Raw genomic sequence first — 19140 nt, forward strand, 5'->3', positions numbered from 1 at the left:
GTGTGTGTGGGCCTGTGTGTGTGTGTGGCCTGTGTGTGTGTGTGTGTGTGTGTGTGTGTGTGTGTGTGTGTGTGTGTGTGTGTGTGTGTCTGTGTGTGTGTGTGTGTGTGTGTGTGTGCGTGTCCGTGCAGAAGGAGAGGGCTCTGCCATATGTGAGATCGTCCACGTCAAGTCCGAGTCAGAAGGACGGCCGGAGAGGATATTTCACCTGTGCTGCAGGTGAGCCTCCCGATCTTATTGATCAACTGATGGCATGTCTGTCAGTCCTGACTGAGGACTACAATGACAGTACATCACTGATTTATTTTACAACCACCATCAATAGCTCTTAATAGTTTTCAATTTTAAATACTTGAATTGTTTTCATATTTAATGAATTAATTGATTCCCAAAACGCTGTAAGAGTGGAGGCTCCTTGATGTTGATTAATGCTGTGGATGTTGACCTATATATCTCTCAACCATCTGAGAATGTCTTAATTATCCAACCAATTAAATCCCTTTCTGTCTCGTCCAGTTCTGTGGACAGTAAGAAGGACTTCCTGAAGACAGTCCACTCCATCCTGAGAGATAAACAACGGCGCCAGCTGATGAAGACAGAGTCTCTACCCCCCAACCAGCAGTATGTCCCCTTCGGAGGCAAACGCCTCTGTGCTCTGAAGGGAGCCAGACCTGCTATGAACAGAGCAGGTCGGTGCTGTGGAGAATGGGATGGAGGATGGGATGGGATGGAGGATGGGGGTGTGGCTAACTGCTTTAATCATCAAGCTAACGTCTAGCTTTATGCTGTGTTTATATTATACCTTGTCTACTTCATCTACCTCATCTTACCTCATGTTACCTCATCTACCTCATTTTACCTCATCTACCTAATCTACCTCATCTTCTTCATCTACCTCATCTTCTTCATCTTACCTCATCTTACCTCATCTACCTCATCTACCTCATGTTACCTCATCTACCTCATTTTACCTCATCTACTTCATCTACCTCATCTTACCTCATCTACCTAATCTACCTCATCTTCTTCATCTACCTCATCTTACCTCATCTACCTCATCTTACCTTGTCTACTTCAACTTATCTCATCTTACCTCATCTACTTCATCTACCTCATCTTACCTCATCTACCTCATCTACCTCATCTTACCTCATCTACCTAATCTTACCTCATCTACCTAATCTACCTCATCTTACCTCATCTACCTAATCTTACCTCATCTTCTTCATCTACCTCATCTTACCTCATCTTACCTCGTCTACCTCATCTTACCTCATCTACCTAATCTTACCTCATCTTCTTCATCTACCTCATCTTACCTTATATACCTCATCTACCTCATCTTACCTCATCTACTTAATCTTACCTCATCTACCTAATCTACCTCATTTTACCTCATCTACCTAATCTTACCTAATCTTACCTCATCTACTTCATCTACTTCATCTTACCTCATCTACCTCATCTACCTAATCTTACCTCATCTTACCTCATCTACCTCATCTTACCTTGTCTACTTCATCTACCTCATCTACCTCATCTACCTCATCTACCCCATCTACCTCATCTACCTCATCCTCATATTATTACTTACCCTCTTGCTCTTTTGCACCCCAGTATCTCTACTTGCACATCATCATCTGCACATCTATTCACTCCAGTATTAATGTTACATTGTAATTATTTTCACCTCTATGGGCCTATGTATTGCCTTACCTCCCTACTCTTCTATATTTGCACACACTGTACATATATTTTTCTATTTATCTTTTCTTTTGTGTTATTGACTGTACGTTTGTTTATGTGTAACTCTGTGTTGTTGTTTTTGTCGCACTGTTTTGCTTCATCTTGGCCAGGTCGCAGTTGTAAATGAGAACTTGTTCTCAACTGGCCTACCTGGTTAAATAAAGGTTATCATGAAACCATGATATGTGTCTGTCTTCCCTCTGCAGTGTCAGACCCGGCCCGGACCCTGGGCCGGAGGAAACTGGTGAGGAACCGTTTCACTATCGACACAGACATCGTCTTCGACGGCGAGCCGGACCAGGATTCCCCTCTGTCTCCACTGTCCCCTGAAGAGCCTGAGGGACAGGGACGGGGGGAGGTGCAGGCAGGGGATACAGACCGCTGGGTGGAGGAGCAGTTTGACCTGGAGCGCTACGAGGAGGAACAGGAGGCGCAGGTGAAAGGAGGAGGAGACGTTAAAGAGACAGACATCCTTAGTGATGATGACGATTTCTGCCAGTCTGTCGGAGGACCCTCCACTGAACCTCTATCCACCGCAGACCTAGAAGGGCCCGTAGGGGCCCTGTCCATGGGAGAAGAATGCAAAGAGTTGGGCCCTAAACACCTCCAGCCCCAGGGAGGCACGGGGACCACTACCCCAGGGATGAGGCTCTCCCACCCGGGGAAGCAGTGTGCTCTGGTTGGGGTGAGCGTGGATGACCAGGGGTCTAGGGGGGAGGCTGAGGACATCTGGGTACGCAGGGAGGACTGTCCCTCGGACTCATCAGAGCTAGACTAGAAGAGGAGAGAGAACTCTACAGACAGTGTGCCTCAGACAGAGAGCTTTACACTTATTTTAACCAGGTCCTATAGGGTAACCCATAGGCCCCTGGTAAAAAAAAAAAAAAAGTAGTGCACTATATAGGGAATAGGGTACATTTTGGGACACAGTTCATGGGCTTCAAGACGAGACGATCCAGTGAACTCAAGTCAATCAATCCCCATCCATCCAACCATAATGCATGTGTATAGACATGTATGGTACGTCTACTGTGAGAGTTCTCCTCCTTGCCAATGTGGTTCAATTGTGTTGTGTTTTTTTTGTAGTGTACAGATAGACTGGTGAACTTCGAACTGAAGCCCTCCAATGGGAGCAATACTGGAATACAAGGAGAGGAGAGCGGTCTTATCCAATCAACCAATGATATAGAGACATGGAGGGCTCTTCCAATCCTGGTGACGTAGAGGCCAGGCTGTAAGAGACTGACACTGACTGTCTAATGGTACAATCATGGACCGTGATCAATACTGTCGATTGGCATGGTTTGCACATAGGGGTAGATTCCTGGGGTTACTATAAGTTCCTGCTTATTGTTGCCACGTGGGTATTTGTTGTGAACACACGAAGCCTTTGTCTGAGAGACAGAGAGACTTTGTATCATAGTAAAGAGTTGTATATTATTTAAATATCAACATAATACTCGATGGTAGAGGACAGCCTCGTCAAGTCTTTAAAGTCGCCTGTTTTCACAGTATTTTATCCACTCAGTTTCTCAATTTACTTCCGTTGTTGTGTATATCATTTTGACTTCCTGTTTTGCAAACCGAAACCAGGCTCTCCTATTTTTTTGTATTTTTTTTTTGTGTTATTAAAACGTTATTTTTTTCCGTTCTGTGATGACATAGAATAACAGATGTTCGTTTTATTGACCTCATCTTCACTCTTCACTGAAGTTAAGGGATTTCAATTGTCTTTTTAACTTAACAAAATCCTGTTTTACTTGAATTGTCATATTATTTTTTGTAATTTTTTTCTCTTTTTTTTTTTTTTTTTAACTTTCCGGTCATTTTATCAACTGGTCGTCATGACACCCGTTCTGATTACTACACCCTGTCACCTTTTATTATTACCAACACTGTTAGTGCACGTTCTTTGTTGTGGACAACTTGCACATACAGTCATTACATTCAAGTATTTTACTGTTAAGAAATTTAAAAAAAAATCTTGTTGTTTCACCAGCCAATAATGCATTTTCAAAACCATGTTGTTGTTTTTTTTTTAAATTGGTGTTGATGATATTTTTTTGCCACCACAACAAACAACAAAAAAATGACCTTCTCAAATACATTTAAAACTTGCTGGATGCAATCAAGATGGTGAAGATGTCTAAACTAGTGTAAAATGTTGAAAAGAAATCCTATAATATTACTAATACTACATGTGAAACAACCCAGTGTGCCACTAAGACTACATTTGTATTTACTCTGTATGTAAATATTACAATGTGTTGATATCATATAAAATAAATTGGTTTGCTACTTATCATTTACAGCACTGCACGGTTGTTCTTCTGTCATGGTTTGGTTCAACCTCAGCCTCTAGTGGTATCTATACAAGTCTGAAAAGGTTGTAGAGAACCGTTTTGTCAAGAGACAGCAACATTTCTGCACAATATGCCCAGACATGTCTTGGGGGGGGGGGAGATTATTATTTTTTGTGCAAATTCGGATGAAAGTTCTTCCTCGAGGGGATCCGGAAAGAGAGAGAAGATCACACTGTTTCAGAACAGCAGGTGAGAAACAGACATGTCTCCTAACTGTAAAAGGTGTACCTCTGAAAGTGGAACCTATATGCATGTATTTTGGAGCTGTAGAGAGATTGCCAGATTCTGGCTAATTCTATACATACCGCTGCACAGAAAATACTAGAGGTACAGTTTGATATGACCCCGTGTATCTATCTTCTTAATGCCCAGCAGGACTTTGTTCTTGATCCTGACAGAGAAAATGTGCTTATGACTATTACATACTTTGCTAAGAAATGTATTCTTCTATTGTGGGCCTCTAATAACCCTCCTACATTTAAAATGTGGATTGACCAGATTGTTGACTTTCTCCCTCTTGAAAAGCTCACTTATGACCTCCACAAGAGACAGCCCAAGTTTGATAGACTCTGGTCTCCACTATTCAACTATATTTCAAACTGGACAGAGTGAACGGGGTGACTAGGGAAATGTGCAGATACATGTTGTGTAAGGTGCTGTAAAGCCTAAAAACTAATTATTGGCTCGTCGTCTCAGCGAAGGCTAGAAATAGCTGATAAGAACCTTGACAGTGCTGCTGCAAGTTTTATACACAGTGGAGCAAAAATGTATTTAGTCAGCCACCAATTGTGCAAGTTCTCCCACTGAAAAAGACGAGAGAGGCCTGTAATTTTCATCATCGGTACACTTCAACTATGACAGACAAAATGAGAAGAAAAAAATCGCGAAAATCACATTGTAGGATTTTTACTGAATTTATTTGCAAATTAGGGACAGGGGGGAGGGGGAGGAAAGGAGAGACAGGGGGAGGAAAGGAGAGAGGGGGAGGAAGGGAGGGACGGGGGAGGGACAGGGGTGAGGAAGGGAGGGACAGGGGGAAGGGAGAGAGAGGGGGGAGGAAGGGAGGGACAGGGGGAGGAAGGGAGAGACGGGGGGAAGGGAGGGACGGGGGGGGAGGAAGGGAGGGACGGGGGGAGGAAGGGAGGGACGGGGGGAGGGACAGGGGGAGGAAGGGAGGAGAACAGGAAGGTATAGAGCAGTGTATTTGCTCCCTGATCCCAATCCTCCCAATCCTCCTTGATCCCAATCCTCCCTGATCCCAATCCTCCCTGATCCCAATCCTCCCTGATCCCAATCCTTGATCCCAATCCTCCCTGATCCCATTCCTCCCTGATCCCATTCCTCCCTGATCCCATTCCTCCCTGATCCCAATCCTCCCTGATCCCAATCCTCCCTGATCCCATCCCTCCCTGATCCCGATCCTCCCTGATCCCAATCCTCCCTGATCCCAATCCTCCCTGATCCCGTTCCCTCCCAATCCTCCCTGATCCCAATCCTCCCTGATCCCAATCCTCCCTGATCCCAATCCCAATCCTCCCTGATCCCATTCCTCCCTGATCCCAATCCTCCCTCCCAATGATCCCATTCCTCCCTGATCCCAATCCTCCCTGATCCCATCCCTCCCTGATCCCATCCCTCCCTGATCCCAATTCCTCCCATGATCCCATTCCTCCCTGATCCCATTCCTCCCTGATCCCAATCCTCCCTGATCCCAATCCTCCCTGATCCCAATCCCCCTGATCCCAATCCTCCCTGATCCCAATCCTCCCTGATCCCATCCCTCCCTGATCCCAATCCTCCCTGATCCCAATCCTCCCTGATCCCAATCCTCCCTGATCCCAATCCTCCCTGATCCCAATCCTCCCTGATCCCAATCCTCCCCCAATCCTCCCTGATCCCAATCCTCCCTGATCCCATCCCTCCCTGATCCCAATCCTCCCTGATCCCAATCCTCCCTGATCCCAATCCTCCCTGATCCCAATCCTCCCTGATCCCATCCTCCCTGATCCCAATCCTCCCTGATCCCAATCCTCCCTGATCCCAATCCTCCCTGATCCCATCCCTCCCTGATCCCATCCTCCCTGATCCCATCCCTCCCTGATCCCAATCCTCCCTGATCCCAATCCTCCCTGATCCCATCCTCCCTCCCTGATCCCATCCTCCCTCCCATCCCTCCCTGATCCCAATCCTCCCTGATCCCAATCCTCCCTGATCCCAATCCTCCCTGATCCCATCCCATCCTCCCCCATTCCTCCCTGTCAGTCTGCTCTGGTCTGTAACCACTAACAGGACACAACAGGGCTGTCTGGCTGGAGATATACAGGTATTTTCCTAGGACAAAAACACGTTAACCCAACCTATCCCATGTCCTCCCCTCCCATATTTGTGTCCTTGTGAAGACAAGGTTCCATCCCTAATGGCACCCTATTCTCTGAGTCTATATAGTGCACAACTTTTTGAGTCAGAGCCTTATACGTGTACTTTAATAGGGAATAGGCTTCCATTTGGAACACAGCTCTTATCTTGGCAGAGGAGTGAGTCTGCTGGAGATGTTGTCTCCGACAGTCACCCTGGCTGACCAGCATCAGCATCCTGTCACACACACACACACACACACACACACACACACACACACACACACACACACACACACACACACACACACACACACACACACACACACACCCTGTCACTCACACACACACACACACAACCTGTCACTCACTTAACACACCCAACTAACACGGCTGATCAGTGGCTTGATGGAGTCTGGAACCATCTCTCCCTCTGATCTCTGGAACAGGGGTAATTGACAGTGACAGGGTGTGTGTGTGTCTGTTCCACACAGCCAGTATGTCCACACACAGTGCAGTGGAAGAGATGAGGGAGGGGGAGATGGTTCCAGACGAGGGGGGGGCTCCATTACTGCAGTGCCACATTCTAAAGTGTTGTTGTTGGCCTGGGCTGCAGCTGGAGTCACTATGACGACACCCTGTTTACGGGGCAGATCCATCAGAGCCTGAGTGGAGAGCGAGACCTGGAGGAGAACAGAGAGTTGACTGAGACCATCTGAATCTGGAAGACTGAAAGTGGGTCACATTTGGGACGTGAGCTACGTAAATGGTACTTTAAAATGTATAGCTATAATACTTTGAATTAATTATTTTGTGTCGTTTCTGTGTCTTCATGTCCTGTCTTTGTTTTGTTTAAGCACATGACCAAATTAAACCCCCCCTGGTGGGGTAATAAAGTTGAACTGAATCTGAATCATCCCACTACATTAGACTTTAGACCTATGGCACCCTATTCCCTATATAGTGCACTACTTTAGACAAGAGCCCTATGGCACCTTATTCCCTATGTAGTACACTACTTTTGTCCAGGTCCCATAGGGCTCTGGTGAAAATAATGCACAATTAGGCAATAGGGTGCTATTTAGGGCACCTAGAGGGAATGGGAAGATGTGGAGGGAATGGGAGGATGTGGAGGGAATGGGAGGATGTGGAGGGAATGGGAGGATGTGGAGGGAATGGGAGCATGTGGAGGGAATGGGAGGGAATGGGAGGATGTGGAGGGAATGGGAGGATGTGGAGGGAATGGGAGGATGTGGAGGGAATGGGAGGAATGTGGAGGGAATGGGAGCATGTGGAGGGAATGGGAGCATGTGGAGGGAATGGGAGCATGTGGAGGGAATGGGAGCATGTGGAGGGAATGGGAGGATGTGGAGGGAATGGGAGGATGTGGAGGGAATGGGAGCATGTGGAGGGAATGGGAGCATGTGGAGGGAATGGGAGGATGTGGAGGGAATGGGAGGATGTGGAGGGAATGGGAAGAAGTGGAGGGAATGGGAAGAAGTGGAGGGAATGGGAGGATGTGGAGGGAATGGGAGGATGTGGAGGGAATGGGAAGAAGTGGAGGGAATGGGAAGAAGTGGAGGGAATGGGAGGATGTGGAGGGAATGGGAAGATGTGGAGGGAATGGGAAGAAGTGGAGGGAATGGGAAGAAGTGGAGGGAATGGGAGGATGTGGAGGGAATGGGAGAATGTGGAGGGAATGGGAAGAAGTGGAGGGAATGGGAAGAAGTGGAGGGAATGGGAGGATGTGGAGGAATGGGAAGAAGTGGAGGAATGGGAGCATGTGGAGGAATGGGAATGGGAAGGGAAGAAGTGGAGGGAATGGGAAGAAGTGGAGGGAATGGGAGCATGTGGAGGGAATGGGAAGAAGTGGAGGGAATGGGAAGAAGTGGAGGGAGGGAAACTAGGTTTAAACGGTCATTGATGAAAATACACTCCAGGAGGCATGTTTAGATCAGTGTTCACTTAATCTCTGCTGCCATACTGCAACTGTACCAATGCGTCATCACCTTGGCATCCGACCGCAAGGTGGTACAGAGGGTAGTGCGTACGACTGGAGCTGACACCAACAGGCCACACGGACCATCTAATTTCACCGTGACCCTCTCTCTGACCCAGTCTGTAATATCTACATGCTTCAAGCAAACCACCATAGTCCCCTGTGCCTAAGAACGCCAAGGTAACCTGTCTAAATGATTATAGCCCTGTAGCATTCACATCTGTAGCCATGAAATTATTTTAAAAGCTGGTCATGGCTCACATCAACCCAATCATCCCAGAAACCCTAGACCCACTCCAGTTCACATCTGTCCCTTAACAGATCCACAGATGACGCAATCTCTATTGCACGCAACACTGCCATTTCCCATCTGGACAAAAGGAACACCTATGTGAGAATGCTATTCATTGACTACAGCTCAGCGTTCAACACCATAGGGCCCTCAAAGCTTATCACTAAGCTAAGGACCCTGGGACTAAACACCTCCCTCTGCAACTGGATCCTGGACTTCCTGACGGGCCGCCCCGAGATGGTGAAGGTAGGCAACAACACATCCGTCACACTAATCCTCAACACCGGGGCCCCTCAGGGGTGCGTGCTCAGTCCCCTCCTATACTCCATGTTCACCTACGGGTGTGTGGACTCTAACACTATCATTAAGTTTGCCCACGACACAACGGTGGTAGGCCTGGTCACCTGCAACAATGAGACGGCCTAAAGGGAGGAGGTCCGGGACCTGGCAGTGTGATTCCAGGACAACAACCTCAACGTTAGCAAGACAAAGGTGCTTATCGTGGACGACAGGAAACGGAAGCCGAACACGCCCCCATTCACATCAACAGAGCTGTATTGGAGCGGGTTGAGAGCTGTCCACATCACTAAGGACCTATCATGGTCCAAACACACCAACACAGTCGTGAAGAGGGCACGGCAATGGCTCTTCCCCTCAGATGGCTAAAATGATTTGGCATGGGTCCTCAGTCTCAAAAGGTTCTACAGCTGCACCATCGAGAGCATCTTGACTGGCTGCATCACCGCTTGGTATGACAACTACTTGGCATCCGACCGCAAGGTGGTACAGAGGGTAGTGCGCACAACCCAGTACATCACTGGAGCCGAACTCCCTGCCATCCAGAACCTCTATACCAGGCGGTGTCAGAAGAAGGCCTTAAAAATTGTCAAAGACACCAACCCACCCAAGTCAAGGACTGTTCTCTCTGCTACAGCACTGCAAGCGGTACCAGAGTGCCAAGTCTGGGACCAAAAGTCACTCCCAACCCATAAGACTGCTGAACAGTTCATCACATGGCTACCCAGACTATTTACACTGACCTCCTTTAGTAATTATTTATTTACCTTAATTGTTTAGCACTGACTTTCTTGCAATAACTCTATACACTGACTCTCTATGTACTGACTCTCTATGCTCTGACTCACTACGTACTGACTCTCTATGCACTGACTCTCTATGCACTGACTCTCTATGCACTGACTCTCTATGCACTGACTCTCTATGTAGTGACTCTCTATACACTGACTCTCTATACACTAACTCTCTATGTACTGACTCTCTATGCACTGACTCACTACGTACTGACTCTCTATACACTGACTCTCTATACACTAACTCTCTATGCACTGACTCTCTATGCACTGACTCTCTATACACTGACTCTCTATGTAGTGACTCTCTATACACTGACACTCTATACACTGACTCTCTATGTAGTGACTCTCTATGCACTGACTCTCTATGTACTGACTCACTATGTACTGACTCTCTATACACTGACTCACTATGTACTGACTCTCTATACACTGACTCTCTATGCACTGACTCACTATGCACTGACTCTCTATGTACGTCCTGTATTTCCTCAACTACCTCGTACCCCTGCACATTGGCTCTGTACATTGGCTCTGTCCAAAACTTCATATGTGTGATTAGGCAACCCCCATGAATCAGTCATTTTTCCCATAAAAGTTCAAAGGAAAACTAAATCACACAGACACACAACTTGGAAGGAGGGACGTATTGGGGTGCGTAGAGACAGACAGTGCCTCCAATAGTTAGCTTTGTTCGTGCTAAAAAAGAACCGTCAGACCTAGAGTTCCGAAACTTTAGAATCCTGTTCTAGACCTCAGGTCGATAGTGCGTGGTGAGTTACGTCGCTCTAGAAGGTTCTCGGACCGAGAAACAGCCTCGTACAATGACTTCAATTCATTTTTGCATCATGAAAATGTCGACATTTAGAAATGTCCCAGAGTCACAAGACTAGGTGCATTGTGACCGTCTCGGCCCATAGAGACAGAACCCAACATTTCTGTCCGATAGCTCATTCAAGGACCCCGTAGCAAGTCATGGAAAAAGTGGATTTTCAGCACCAATTAGGGTTTTGCTCGGACACCAAATGACCTATCGAGCCGAAACTTGGGATTCGGGGTCGCCTCAGCTAGGCCTACACATAACATAAGAAATGGACCCGCAGCTAGAACGTAACTACGTGTTTTATGTTTTTTTTTATGGTTTGAACCGAAGGCGTTGTGAATTTTGGGCCAGCTCTGAAGTATGTGATAGTTGGCTACTAAACGAGTTGGAAAAAGTGGGTTTGGTGTCAGTTTGTATCAGTTTGGTGTCAGAATGATATCTAATTGACTGATGGACGGTGACTCTTGTCCATTTGCAATATGTTTAAGCGGTGAGGTACCATCACCAAAAGTGACATTCTGAAATCAACCCTAACGAGCGATGGAGAGGTACCAGAATCACTGCCCAGCCATCCCGAGTTCATCGGGCCAGTCAATTTTGCATTCCTGCACGATTTTTATAGCATGACAAATTCGTGATGGTGAATGCCCATTGAACCATATTGCAAATGCACAGTGACTTTGCAAAAGTGAGAAAACATAAACAAATGGACATAATGAAATCAACACAACTATCACTGCCAGGCCATCCTGTGTTCATCAGGCCAGTCAATTTTGCATTTCTGCATGATTTTTGAGCATGACAAATTCGTGATGGTAAATGCCCATTGAAACATATTGCAAATGCACGTGCATTTGCAATATGATTCAATAGTGAAAAACATCACCAAATGGACATGATGTAATCAACACAACGAGTGATGGAAAGGAACAACTATCACTGCCAGGTCATCCTGTGTTCCCATAGCGGGCATAAAATATCAGAATGACCGGTAAATGCATTGACAACCATATTTTTATTTTTGGGTTACCAGTTGCCTATTTTCAATCACCAGTTGCACAACAATGCGTATCCATCAGAATATTTTAAACTGTCCATATGGATAGAGGGCCGTAGTATCCTCATCCACCAAAGTGTCCATAAATCACTCAGGAGGTGCTCATTTAGGACATATTTCTATTTTTGAGTGGGCATGGATATGTGGAACACCAGGCATGTATATTAGTCCCTTTAAATGTATTTAGAACCATATTTTATTTTTGGGTAACAATTTTCAATTACCAGGTGCATTTATGGGAGGGGCCCCTATGGATAGAGGGCAGAGGGTGCTTGTATATTAGGAGTCCCTTTAAATGTATTTAGAACCATATTTTATTTTTGCTACAATTACTGCATTGATGATAGAGGGCCGTAGTAGGTTGCTCTCAGAGCGGGCATGGATATGTGGGACACCGGTATTTCCATCTTTTCATTTTTGGGTTCCCAGGTGCCTATTTTCAATCACCAGTTGCACAACAATGCACGTGCATTTGCAATATGATTCTATAGTGAAAAAAACATCACCAAATGGACATGATGAAATCAACACCACGAGTGATGGAAAGGAGCAACTATCACTGCCCGGCCATCCTGTGTTCATCAGGCCAGTCAATTTAGCATTTCTGCAGGATTTTTATGAGCAGGACAAATTCGTGATGGTAAATGCCCATTGAAACAAATTGCAAATGCACGTGCATTTGCAATATGATTCAATAGTGAAAAAAACATCACCAAATGGACATGATGAAATCAACACAACGAATGATGGAAAGGAACAACAATCACTGCCCGAGCTCATCAGGCCAGTCAATTTTGCATTTCTGCAGGATTTTTGAGCATGTCAAATTTCTTATGACATTTGGCCCCACAAAACATATGCCTTATGCACAAGTAAAAAAAATAAAAAATAATAATGATAATAAAATACGACTAAAGTATGTTGATACAGTTCTAATACGTGTGTAATTGACACAAAATTCTAAAGAATTTTGAAAAACGGTCCAGCAAGCACTTTTTTAGGGGTGTGTGAAGTTTTTTTATGAAATTTTGCAATTTTTGACTTTTGACTTCCTATGAAATCATATTGCAAATGGACAAAACATATGCCTTATGCGAAAGTAATAAAAAATCAAAAATAATGATAATAAAATTGGACAAAAGTATATTCATACAGTTCTTACACATGTGTAATTGACAAAAAAAAGAGAAAGAATTTTGAAAAACGGTCCAGAAAGCACTTTTTTAAGGGGTGATAAGTTTTTGACAAAAATTCATTTTTTCAAAATTTTGCTTTTGGATGTTGACTTGGGGTACATCTCCAATATGAAAAACCAAGGTGGAGCGCACACGCCACCTGTTGGAGTTTTAAAGTGTTACAACTGGCAATTGCCATATGGCATTTGCAATACATTTTGCATGAATCAACGCCGAATTTGGTGGTATTGGACACCATGTATATGGTTTGACCTATGCCAATGTTTTCCCATTCATTTTTGTCCATTTCAGGGGGTAATTCCCCATGTACTGACTCTCTATGCACTGACTCTCTATACACTGACTCACTATGTACTGACTCTCTATTCACCGACTCTCTAAACACTGACTCTCTATGCAGTTACTCTCTATGTACTGACTCACAATGTACTGACTCTCTATACACTGACTCTCTATACACTGACTCTATACACTGACTCTGTACTGACTCACTATGCACTGACTCCCTATGCACTGACTCTCTACGCACTGACTCTCTACGCACTGACTCTGTACACACTGACTCTCTATGTACTGACTCTCTACGCACTGACTCTGTACACACTGACTCTCTATGCACTGACTCTCTACGCATTGACTCTCTATGCACTGACTCTCTATGCACTGACTCTCTATGCACTGACTCTCTATGCACTGACTCTCTATGTACTGACTCTCTATGTACTGACTCTCTATACACTGACTCACTATACATTGACTCACTATACATTGACTCACTATGTACTGACTCTCTATACACTGACTCTCTATACACTGACTCTCTATGCACTGACTCTCTATGCACTGACTCTCTATGTACTGACTCTCTATGTACGGACTCTCTATGTACTGACTCTCTATACACTGACTCTCTATGCTCTGACTCTCTATGCTCTGACTCTCTACACACTGACTCTCTACACACTGACTCTCTATACACTGACTCTCTATACACTGACTCTCTATGTAGTGACTCTCTATACACTGACTCTCTATACACTGACTCTCTATACACTGACTCTCTATGTAGTGACTCTCTATACACTGACTCTCTATGCACTGACTCTCTATACACTGACTCTCTATGTACGTCCTGTATTTCCTCAACTACCTCGTACCCCTGCACATTGGCTCTGTACTGGTACTCCCTATGTATAGGCTCGGTACTGGTAGTCCCTGTATATAGATAGGCTCGGTACTGGTAGTCCCTGTATATAGATAGGCTCGGTACTGGTACTCCCTGGATAGGCTACTCCTCCCTGTTGGTTAGGGGCTTGTAAGTAAAGTCTACACCTGTTCTATTCGGCGCATGTTACCAATAAAATCTACCTCCATCACTCCAGTATCCCTGTACATATAGTATCTACCTCCATCACTCCAGTATCCCTGTACATACAGTATTTCCCTCCATCACTCCAGTATCTACCTCCATCACTCCAGTATCTACCTCCATCCCTCCAGTATCTACCTCCATCACTCCAGTATCTACCTCCATCCCTCCAGTATCCCTCTACACATACAGTATCTACCTCCATAACTCCAGTATCTACCTCCATCACTCCAGTATCTACCTCCATCCCTCCAGTATCTACCTCCATCCCTCCAGTATCTACCTCCATCACTCCAGTATCTACCTCCATCCCACCAGTATCCCTGTACCATCTACCTCCATCACTCCAGTATCTACCTCCATCCCTCCAGTATCTACCTCCATCACTCCAGTATCTACCTCCATCCCTCCAGTATCTACCTCCATCCCTCCAGTATCTACCTCCATCCCTCCAGTATCCCTCTACATACAGTACCTACCTCCATCACTCCAGTATCTACCTCCATCCCTCCAGTATCCCTCTACATACAGTATCTACCTCCATCCACTCCAGTATCTACCTCCATCCCGCCAGTATCCCTCTACATACAGTATCTACCTCCATCACTCAGTATCTACCTCCATCATCACTCCAGTATCTACCTCCATCACTCCAGTATCTATCTCCATCACTCCAGTATCTACCTCCATCATCACTCCAGTATCTACCTCCATCACTCCAGTATCTACCTCCATCACTCCAGTATCTACCTCCATCATCCAGTATCTACCTCCATCACTCCAGTATCTACCTCCATCACTCCAGTATCTATCTCCATCACTCCAGTATCTACCTCCATCACTACAGTATCTACCTCCATCACTACAGTATCTACCTCCATCACTCAAGTATCTACCTCCATCACTCCAGTATCTACCTCCATCACTCCAGTATCTACCTCCATCACTACAGTATCTACCTCCATCACTACAGTATCTACCTCCATCACTCCAGTATCACTGCACAGTATCTATTGACCTCCATCACCCCTCTACAGTATCTACCTCCATCTACCTCCATCACTCCAGTATCACTGCACATTGTAGATATGGTATTGACCCTGTATATAGTCTCCTTACCCCTCTACATATCTACCTCCATCACTCCAGTATCACTGCACATTGTAGATATGGTATTGACCCTGTATAGTGTCCTTACCCCTCTACATACTGTATATAGAGGGTTAAGGACACTATACAGTATGTCAGAGTCAAGGCCCGCGGGCCACCTCCATCTTGATTTATTATTAGAACTCAGCAAGCCGGCAGTATACTACATTTCCCACAATCAACGGTGACATAGGCTGCTTCATTTCAATATTTATTGGCACAGCAGTCGTCAGCATCACAGTAAAATTAACTTTCAGATACCCATCAAAAATGGCAAAACGGAAGGTGGACACTGAGAACCGGGGTTTCAAACAAGGTGGGAGTCGGAGTATATGTTCACGGAGGTAGCTGGAAAACCTGTGTCTTCTGTGTGGAGAAAGTGTGGCGGTACTGAAAGAGTATAATCTGAGACGACATTATGAAACGAAACACGCGGACAAAAACAAGAATATGGACATGGAACAAAGGCTACAAAAGGCAGAGGAATCCAAATCTCGACAGGCTCTGTTCAAAAAAGCCAAATCACAAGGCCAGGCAGAAGAGATCTCAGCCCGGCCATTTACGGAGGGGGATTTCATCAAAAACTGCATGATTAAAGTTTGTGACGAAGTTTGCCATCTTTTTAAATGTGAGTCTCCAGAAACACCATTGCCGAGAGAGTAGACCAGTTGTCCATCAATCTAAAAGAGCAGCTTGTGAAAAAGGGAAAAGATTTCATTGCATATTCCTTGGCTGTGGATGAGAGCACCGACATTTCTGACATTGCCCAGTTGTCAATTTTCATCCGCGGAGTGGACTCCAGCCTAAGCGTGACAGAGGAGTTTTTGGCTTTACGTCCTATGCATGGCACAACTACGGGGCATGATTTGTATGAAGAGGTGTCAAGATGTGTAAATGAGATGGAGCTGCCTTAGGAAAAACTCGTGGGTTTGACAACCGACGGAGCACCTGCGATGTGTGGACACAGGAGCGGACTGGTGGCCAAAAGATGCAAGAGGAAAACGCGACAGGTGAGCTGACAGCTTATCATTGTATCATACACCAGGAAGAGTTGTGCGGTAAAGCCTTGAAAATGGAGCATGTAATGAGCATCATCACGCGCACAGTTAACTTTATCAGAGCCAAAGGTTTGAATCACCGCCAGTTCAAGGCATTTCTGACGGAGTTAGAAACGGAGCATGGTGATTTGCCTTATCACACAGAGGTGCGATGGCTAAGCCAGGGAAAGGTGCTTCAAAGATGTTTCGAGCTTCGTGAGGAGATTTGTCTGTTCTTGGACAGCAAAGGGAAAGACACAACACAACTCCGAGACGAAATGTTTCTGTGTGAAATGGCTTTTCTGTGTGACATTACGAGTCATCTGAATGCAATGAACTTGCAGCTGCAGGGTCGGGATCATGTCATCTCTGATATGTACAGTACAGTGAAGGCATTTAAAACCAAACTGACTCTGTGGGAGACGCAGATGCGGAAAGAAAATTTGAGCCACTTTCCCAGCTGCCAGACCATGAAAGAGAAGCTCTCTACCAGTGCGTTCCCGTAGCGCACAGTTGGCTGATAAAATAGGTATGCTTGCCGCTGACTTTCGACGCCGATTTGCTGACTTTGAAGCACAAAAAGCAGGTTGGAACTGCTCGGTAACCCATTTGCTGTTGACGTGGAAAGCTCACCACCAAACCTCCAAATGGAGTTGATTGACCTCCAATGCAATGATGCACTGAGGGCAAAATATGCGGCAGTGGGTGCTGCGGAGTTCGCCCGTTTCCTCCCCGACACAATGCCCCAGCTGCGCATCCAGGCTGCTCAAACGTTGTCTATGTTTGGCAGCACATACCTGTGTGAACAACTTTTTTCTTTGATGAACCTGAACAAAACATCACACAGAAGTCGACTTACTGCTGAACACCTCCACTCAATTCTGAGGATTTCCTCAGCTCAGAGCCTTACCCCGAACATTGATGAACTTGTGGAAAAGATGGGACACCACCAAGTATCACCCTCAACCTCAAACAAGTGAACATTACTGTGCAATCACATATTTAGAGTTTTTACTCAGTTCAAGTTTAAAAGTTAAAGTTTAATATTTGTTTTCACTGCATGTTACTTCTCCTTAAACAAAGTGTTGTTTTTGATTAATAGATTTTTGCACTTTATTTTATTGTATTTCAATCCAATTATATTTTAAAAATATTTCAGTTGAGTGGATGATAGAAAATTGCTATTATTGTTTTTTTCTTTGAAGTAAATTTAGCCCACTTTTGCTAAAATAAAAAATATAGGCTACTGATGGTGCCTTGAATACCGGTTTCTTTCATTTAATGTTCATGTTATGGGGATTTTTATATAAAGGAAATTTGTCTTTTGTGTCTGTTGAAAATTAAAGATTACTGACAGAGCCATAAGAAAATATTGCTTTATTTATCTGATCATATTGGAATATATTTGTTAGGTTTTCAGTAGGTTCAATTAGGTTCACTAGACTATATGCGTCATTTAAAATTTTTTCAATGAACATTCGAACAGTCCGGCCCTCGGCTTGTAGCTAAATTTTTTATTTGGCCCTCCGTCCATTTGACTTTGACACCCCTGCTATACAGGGTCAATACCATATCTACAACGTGCAGGGATACTGGAGTGATGGAGGTAGATGGAGGTAGATACTGTAGAGGGGTAAGGAGACTAAGGAGACTATATACAGGGTCAATACCATATCTACAATGTGCAGTGATACTGGAGTGATGGAGGTAGATATGTAGAGGGGTACTTTCGCAAGGCACTGTATCTACCTCCATCACTCCAGTATCTACCTCCATCACTCCAGTATCTACCTCCATCACTCCAGTATCTACCTCCATCACTACAGTATCTACCTCCATCACTACAGTATCTACCTCCATCACTCCAGTATCACTGCACATTGTAGATATGGTATTGACCCTGTATATAGTCTCCTTAGTCTCCTTACCCCTCTACAGTATCTACCTCCATCTACCTCCATCACTCCAGTATCCCTGCACGTTGAATATATGCTATTGAATCTGACCCTGTATTTAGCTTCTTACTTTCTCCTGTTCTTCATATTTCTTATTTTTATTTCTTGTGTGTTTTTGATTCTAGTTTATGAGACAAAGTTCATGTTTATAGGATATGTACAACATTTGGCATTTGGCTCCACAAAGAACTTGTAATACCGTACACAACCAGCAGGTGGTACTCAAAGCGTCCGGTTTCAGTGCAGTGTCTGTCAAAACATCTACACACCTGAAACCTCTGTACAGTATTTGATCCTAGACTTTGTACCTAACTCTGCTCTGATATAATCCTGGTTCGTGTTAATCTCTCCAGCCACCCAAGCCATGGGCTATTCTCTCTGCTTCCACAAGGCAGGCAGTACCGGTACCATCAAGTCTGACACCAACAGGCTCTTGAACAGCTTACTTACTACTTTCTTGTGTTCTTTATATTTCTTCTTATTTCTTGTGTGTTTTTTCTAGCAGTACATTGTTATTGATCATCACTTTGTTGGGTTGTGAGTTTGCAAGAAAGGCATTTCACTGTACTTGTGCATGTGACATTAAAACTTTAAACTAATCCTTTTGCCCTTTCCCACCTGGACAAAAGGAACACCTATGTGAGAATGCTTTTCATTGACTACAGCTCAGCGTTCAACACCATAGTGCCTTCAAAGCTCATCACTA

At 44.8% G+C, this 19140-nt stretch overlaps 1 pseudogene; it reads left to right on the forward strand.

Moving 5' to 3' along the window:
* LOC135553227 (rho guanine nucleotide exchange factor TIAM1-like) overlaps positions 1 to 4063 on the forward strand; it is a 233585-nt pseudogene extending 229522 nt beyond the window's left edge.
* The last annotated feature ends 15077 nt before the right edge of the window (positions 4064 to 19140 follow it).

The sequence above is a fragment of the Oncorhynchus masou genome, chromosome 13 (assembly GCF_036934945.1).
Source record: "Oncorhynchus masou masou isolate Uvic2021 chromosome 13, UVic_Omas_1.1, whole genome shotgun sequence".
In the NCBI taxonomy this organism is placed as follows: Eukaryota; Metazoa; Chordata; class Actinopteri; order Salmoniformes; family Salmonidae; genus Oncorhynchus; species Oncorhynchus masou.